The sequence below is a fragment of the Cebus imitator genome, unplaced genomic scaffold, assembly GCF_001604975.1.
Source record: "Cebus imitator isolate Cc_AM_T3 unplaced genomic scaffold, Cebus_imitator-1.0 Scaffold413, whole genome shotgun sequence".
In the NCBI taxonomy this organism is placed as follows: Eukaryota; Metazoa; Chordata; class Mammalia; order Primates; family Cebidae; genus Cebus; species Cebus imitator.
In genome coordinates, this window is record NW_016107728.1 from 343279 (window position 1) to 350128 (window position 6850).

A 6850-nucleotide genomic window follows, 5' to 3' on the forward strand; every position below is an offset into this window, starting at 1 on the left:
TGGAAGACACAGCCTTTCATAAGCCTGCATTATCTGACATTTTATTCTTAGGTCCAATTAGCAAAAGCACTCGCTTTCTTTTCAGTGTTTTTCCCACCTTTCTCAGCTAGATCACCTCCTAAGCTGTATTCTTCACCGTCCTTCTCTCCTCCTAGCCAAAAATTTCAGTCCCAGTAAAGAACTCTTTGGGTTGTATTGTTTATGGCAGGATCAGTTTTGCTAATTCTTCCTGAGTGTTCTGAAAGCGTGGCTTGTTTCCAAAGCCAAAATGCAAAATAATGTGATTTCTGTGGTTTCCTGCATGATCCAATTTAAGGCATTTGGAGTACTTACATTTTATGGTGTTAAAGGTATTTTTAAAAATTTTTATTGAAATAATCCCTAAAAATTATTTGCATGGTCAGTAATAGATAAATTATGTGGTCAATTAATGAGTACCATTATAAACATGTGGTTATGTAACCTCTAAACCCAAAGATCTATCATAAATAAATAAAGTGGAATCCAAATCCTATGAGAACAAATTACATGCCTCTAGTTTCCCTTTGAAAACAGCTGTACTGAATCAGGTGGAGGATGAAGGCCAACTACACTTGGCTTTGAGAGTTGGCCTTAATTAGCATCCATGACTCTCACTAAAATTTATGAGGATAAACTTTCTTTGGAAATAATGGTCCCTGCTGTTTTGTTATCTCATGAAATGCTCATTGACTTCCAGAAAGCACTATAATACCCTTGGAGCCTGTGTAGAGAGCATTGGTAGCAACTTCTTCCTAAGGCTTTTCAGGCTTGTATAATATTTTCTCAGACATATTGAATAGCAAATTTCCATGGAATTTATGAATCATTAAATTATGTGTTTTCTTGCTAGGCTGAAGTAATGTGGTGGAATCATTCTGAGTAAAATCAAACATTAAAAAATTATTATGTGTGTTTTCACAGCCATTTATACCAAATGGCAGGTATTAAAGGCTAAGTAATTTTATTTAGCATAAGTACTAGATAGGCTAACATTTTTCAGATAGTCACCACTATCTGAAATCTGAGATAAACTTAAGCTCTGTGAGGTTCACTTTTATCCTGAAAAGAGGAATGTCTTCGCAGACAGCTTGGGATCCATGAACTACCATAACTGTATATTTTCCATTAATTGACTACCTAGAAATTGCCCAATGGTGCTCAAAAGATTGGCTGGGATTACTTAATAATCTACAGATAGAGATGAGCTCAACTTTGATAGAAACCAGTGGAATTTACTGAGATTATTCAAGAATGTTACAGAATGTGAAATTCCATTCAAACCTGCTTTTCAATGGAATAACAAGCTCCACTGAATAACATTGGCTGGTCAAATAATTTAATGTTTAGTTATTATTAAATTATTTTTTAAGAAAGTCAGAAATTTTCTGATTTGAAGTGAAGTAACAATCAGAATGACTTAAATCATACCAAACGGGTCAGCATTTAATTAATTAATCCCATTTTCTTATTTAACATCCTCACTCGTTTACTCACTTATGTCACTTTTGGAGGCCACTTTTAATTCCTATTGAACATGAATAAATGAGTATTTAACAAAGGCTATACTTAATTAGTAGCCTTTACCAATATATTGCAAACAAGCACCTTATTGGACTTTTCTCATGTCAAAGGAAAAATCCTAAATCATTTTACTCTGAGAAATAAAACTTCATCTGTGAATGTTTGATTGGGATCTCAAGAGTTTGCCATTTATAAATAAGATCAGATCAGCCATGAGTATAACTTATTTTGTTCATTTTCAAGTACAACTGTTAATTTTGATAAATTTATATTACACATAACCATAGAAAAGTTTGAAAGTATGATTAAATGAAAACTATCCATAATCACCACGGCATAACTATTCTTCATATTTTGGTATATAGTCACTCACACGTTGTGCTGTGTACATGTGATTGTATATAGAAGTATATATGAATTAATGCATAAATTATAAATCTATAAAATCAATGGAGCTATAAAGTAACTAAATGTACAGTATAAAATATTGTTTAATAAAACATTTTGAAATGAAAACAATTATAATTCTACACTGCTACAATTGCTACCATTTTTTTTTATTCAGTCTCTGTAGAGAATGTCAAAAATTGCCAGTGTCAACTATATTTCAAGTTGTCATAGCGGAGTATTGGGAAAAATTTTCAATTGGTGATAATCGCGCCTCTGATAAACCTCATTGGCTACGATACTGCCACTGCGCAAAGCTTGCTACCATTTTTTATCTTACCTTCTGGTCCATAATCATATTGCTACTTAATTATAAAGATAAAATTCATACTTCGACAACTACTTTGATAAGAAAATTATAACTGCATTTCTGTTATTTTAAGAGAATTCTTTTTACATATATTCATTCCCAATTTATGCAAGAAGTGAAAAACCATGACATTTATATCAGAGGCATTTTAGCCTTTTTGGGTGATAACTCAGTAGACTTATAAAAAGCAATAACATAAAAATTCCAAATATCTGATTTCCATATGGGAAGCAGCTGCTCTTTTTCTTGTGAGTAAAATAAAATTTGTGTGCTCTCTACTCTATCTGGCTTTCTGTGGCCCTGACAATTGAAATCTCATTCCTGCTCGAATGCATCTTTGAGGGTTGGTGATAATAGAGATGTATTTACTAATATTTATTTTGTGACAAGCACTGTACTATGCAGTTTACAGATAGAACCTCATTTAATTCTCAGACCAACATTTTAACGACAAAGGAACTAAGGCTTAGAGAAATCACATATCTTATGCAGAATCACACAAATAATAAAGGATAGAGCCAGGATTTTTGTCTCCTTGATGCCAGAGGCTTGATCACCAGCACTGCATCCGTCTGGGTAGCTACACTTCACTGTTGCTTGGGAGATTAGTAATTGGATGTCTTCTGCTGGAACCTCCATATCCTATCAGCTGTCCTGCAGCTTGGGGTAAATTCTTCTGGCTTTCAGAAAGTGGCCTAACCTTGGGAAATCTATAATTATACTCCTAGGAAAGCTCCTGACACACTTTTTTCTCCTAGTGATTCATTCTTATATCTGGGTTAAGTACCTTAAACTAATCCCCCATGCAGACTCAGTCATTACCTACTTCTACCTTATTTCTTCCCCCTAGAGCTGTAAGTTTATGTCTCCCCTCAAATCAACCTGCCCATACTTATCTCATCTTCATATTCTTAGCCATTTGAGACATTTGGGGGGCTCCTCAGAAATTTCCAAAGCAACTCAGTTCCCTAAAAGTGGTCCGTATAGTTTTCTAATTGCTGAGGTCAACATTTTTGGAGTCAATTGCAACACAGTGAACATCTGACAAAACCGAATGGAATTCACTTCACACTTTTTGAAGAAAAATCATTTTAGGATAATACTTATTAATTTGGAAGTAGAGTGCTCAATAATGCAAGCCATTTTTACAATGATACTTAAAATTTAGCTGATATATTTTAATAATCCATGTTATATATTGACACTGGAGCCCAGAACTGAATTCATCTCAAAATTATGAAATATTTTTGGAACTTAAATAATCAAATAGGCATTAAAACAAAGACAAAATAACTTTTATACACACATATGTATACATATATTTTACTTGTTTTGGTCTAGGTCAATATATGAATGTCAACATTCCATACCTTGGCTATGTAATTATCTTATACAGAATGTTCAGAAGCAAAATAATGCAATTTTTGGCTTGCTATTTCCTTTTAATTGTTCTGATTTCTGAAGTTTCTTCCCTGCCTGAGCTAGACAAGTGATCATTTTTAAATCCATAATTACAAGGTCAAAAATAAATCTCCCCAAACTGGGTCAAAATCTATTTGTTATTGTTTCAGATACCCTATATAAGTGAACTCATGCAGCTCTAAAGATGTCAAATTCATAGAAACAAAGATGATCCCCTTTGCCCTGTTACCAGAATGATGGTTACCAGGAGCTGGAGAAAGGGAGATAAGGTGAGATGTTGATCAAGAGGTACAAAGTTTTGGTTATTCAGGATATAAGTAAGTTCTAGAGATCTAATGTACAACAATGTGCCTATAGTCAGCAATAATGTATTGTGTTGCATATGTGAAATTTGCTAAGAGGGTAGATCTTCAGTGTCCTTATCACACAAAAAAGTAACTCTGTAAGAACATGAATGTGTTAATTAGCTTGATTGTAGTGAATATTTAACAATATATGTATACATACATTGTATACATACATCAAATAATCAATTTGTACAACCTGAATATATGCAATTTTTAATTATTGATCATACCTCAGGAAAGTTGAAAAAAATATTTATTTGTTGTTTCTGGTAGCATCTTTTATTTTCTTCCAAGAACCATGCAAAAAAGCTACCACGAAGAACAATAAGAGGCAAATAAAATCTCAAACCTAAGAATTATGTATAGTTTCACAAATTGAAATCTTACCAGAATTAAACATCCACAGACCACGCTGGTCTCTAATACTAATGTTAATCCTATCCAATAACATTTAGAAGATGTAACTAAGATCAAGTGGACCTTTTTAAAACCTTCACATAAAAGATGACTTAAACAAAATACTGATTAATATACAAAAAAAGGAAGAGACATGGGCAAATTAAGTGGAAAAAAAATCTGGAAGAGTAATGGTAGTTTATTATGATCAGTGATGAACCTATCTATTTACAGCTTTTAGGGAAAGAAAATATTTTTTTCTGACCACAGCTGAAGAGAGATCCTGACAGAGCTTTCCTGCTCCCCATCTCCCATGTCATCAGTATATTCTGGGAGAGGAATCTAAGGTGGTTTTCCAGCTAAGTGGTTACAGCTGTTTCCACAGTCTCAGTCAGATGGAGTTTCTGTTCATATTGACTTTGGCTGAAATCTTTCCCTGGAGCCCAGCAGCATAAGAGCATTTGCTCTGAGGCCTGGGACTCTGGACAAACATTCCAGAGTTTCTGAGTTCTTAACATTAACATTTGATGAATTCTTCTCTTAATTTCTTCTGGAAAAAAGTCAAAGATAGTGGATGATCCCCTTTACCCTGTGACAACCATAATATTTCCCCCACACATATAAATTCTTTATATGTAGTGAAAAACCTGAAAAAATAATAACATGCGCAAATGATGCCAATTCATGAAACTATTCATTCTTTTAAATATGTTTCAACACATTTTGACAGTTTTCTGAAATACCAGACTCCTTTGAAATTTTTTAAAATGAAGGACAAAAACAGGCTTTAAAACAAACCCTGAAACAATTGTGTCAAGGACTCTATGAGAAACTTTGAAATGTAGTTACAGAGTTAATTAAGGAGGTCAAACTGTCATAATCGTACTGAAGTAGAATAGCATTTTTAATGTTATTTTGCTTAAATCTAATGCCCACTTTCAGTTACTTTCTATTGTGGGTCCTCATATTAATCAAGAGGCAAAATTAAAGATAGATTCTTCAACATATGATAAATTGAACACAAAAATTATTATAAAGACATCTTTAGGAAAAGGTTAATTTTTGTTAACTGGCTGGCATCAAATAGGTCCAAACATATAATGGATGAAACCTGCTTTCATTTGGTATAGCAATAGAGGCATATAGATTTTGGTTTCTATGGAAGGATTTCAGTTGTAAATAAGAGAGAACATTCTGGCAAGAGTTATGGAAATGATAACTTGGATAACAAAAAGAACCTTAGAATCATTTGCCTAGCAAGTTCTAAAAGTGTGCTTTCAAAAATGATTTTTAAAAATCAGCCAGGATAGTCAAGGTAGGTATTAAAATAGTAATAAATAGCATTTCCAAGTTCCATCAAGTTCACTACTGTAATTATGTAAGGGTATATTAAGATATAAAATGGCTACATGTAGGGTAAATTTATTTTATATACACACACGTGCACATACAGATTGGCAAATTTTATATATGACTACAGTATCCTAAATGTTTTTATATATGTATTCTTTAGAAAAGAAACTTTGTTAGGGCATAGCCTTTGTTTTTTATATTGATTTATTAAACCAAGTGCACAGCAAATAACATAGAATCTGTGACTATTTTATTTGCAACATTATTCTAAGGGTAAACAAGTAAACTATGCATTGGTAATATGACTGTCATTGTTTATACTCCACCTATTTCAGGATATTTAACAGTTTATAAAGTTAACTAATGTTAACTTGAGCAGTATAATATGATGCCTAAAAGAGTGGTCCCAGGAGATAGGTTACCTGGGTTCAAGTCACACCTCATCCCTTAACTAGCTGTTTGACACTAGGCCAATAATTTATCCTCAATATCTGTTTCCTCATTTGTAAAGTGAGAATAAAAATTAGATCTAATTCCTCAACTTTTAAGTATTCCATAAGTATTGTACTCATAAGTATTAAATGCATATTTAATTTAAGATGCTTACATAGCAGTAGGCATATAATTCACTCTCAATAAAATAATAAATTTTGTTTTTCTATCATAATGCAATTCACCTCCTATTTAAGAAATTTCCTTTATAACATCAGTATCTGTGATCAACTCATATAACCTTGAGTATTATAAGTGACTTAACACTTTCTGGAAGACCCCAGGGCTGAGTTGGATAACCTAAATGGTTAAAAGTTTTATTTTTCGGAGGTGGATCCAAGATGGCCGTTTAGGAACAGCTCAGGATTGCAGCTCCCAGTGAAAGCGCAGAGGGTGAGTGGACGCCGTGTTTTTATTGCCCACAGACTAGGAAATTCCCGGGCAGAGGTGCTCCACGGTCACCAGCGCGGCTGTTTCGGCCAGCGCGGCTGTGCCGGCCAGCGCCGCTGCTTTGCCCCGCGCGGCTGCTTTGCCCCATGCA

The 6850-nt window shown here is 33.7% G+C and overlaps 1 non-coding gene across 1 annotated transcript; it reads right to left on the reverse strand.

Annotated features, from left to right (window-relative positions):
* Window positions 1-2107: 2107 nt before the first annotated feature.
* LOC119468336 lies at window positions 2108-2248 on the reverse strand. Its single transcript, XR_005196999.1, has one exon. It is a non-coding gene; the product is annotated as a U4 spliceosomal RNA (small nuclear RNA).
* Window positions 2249-6850: the final 4602 nt, after the last annotated feature.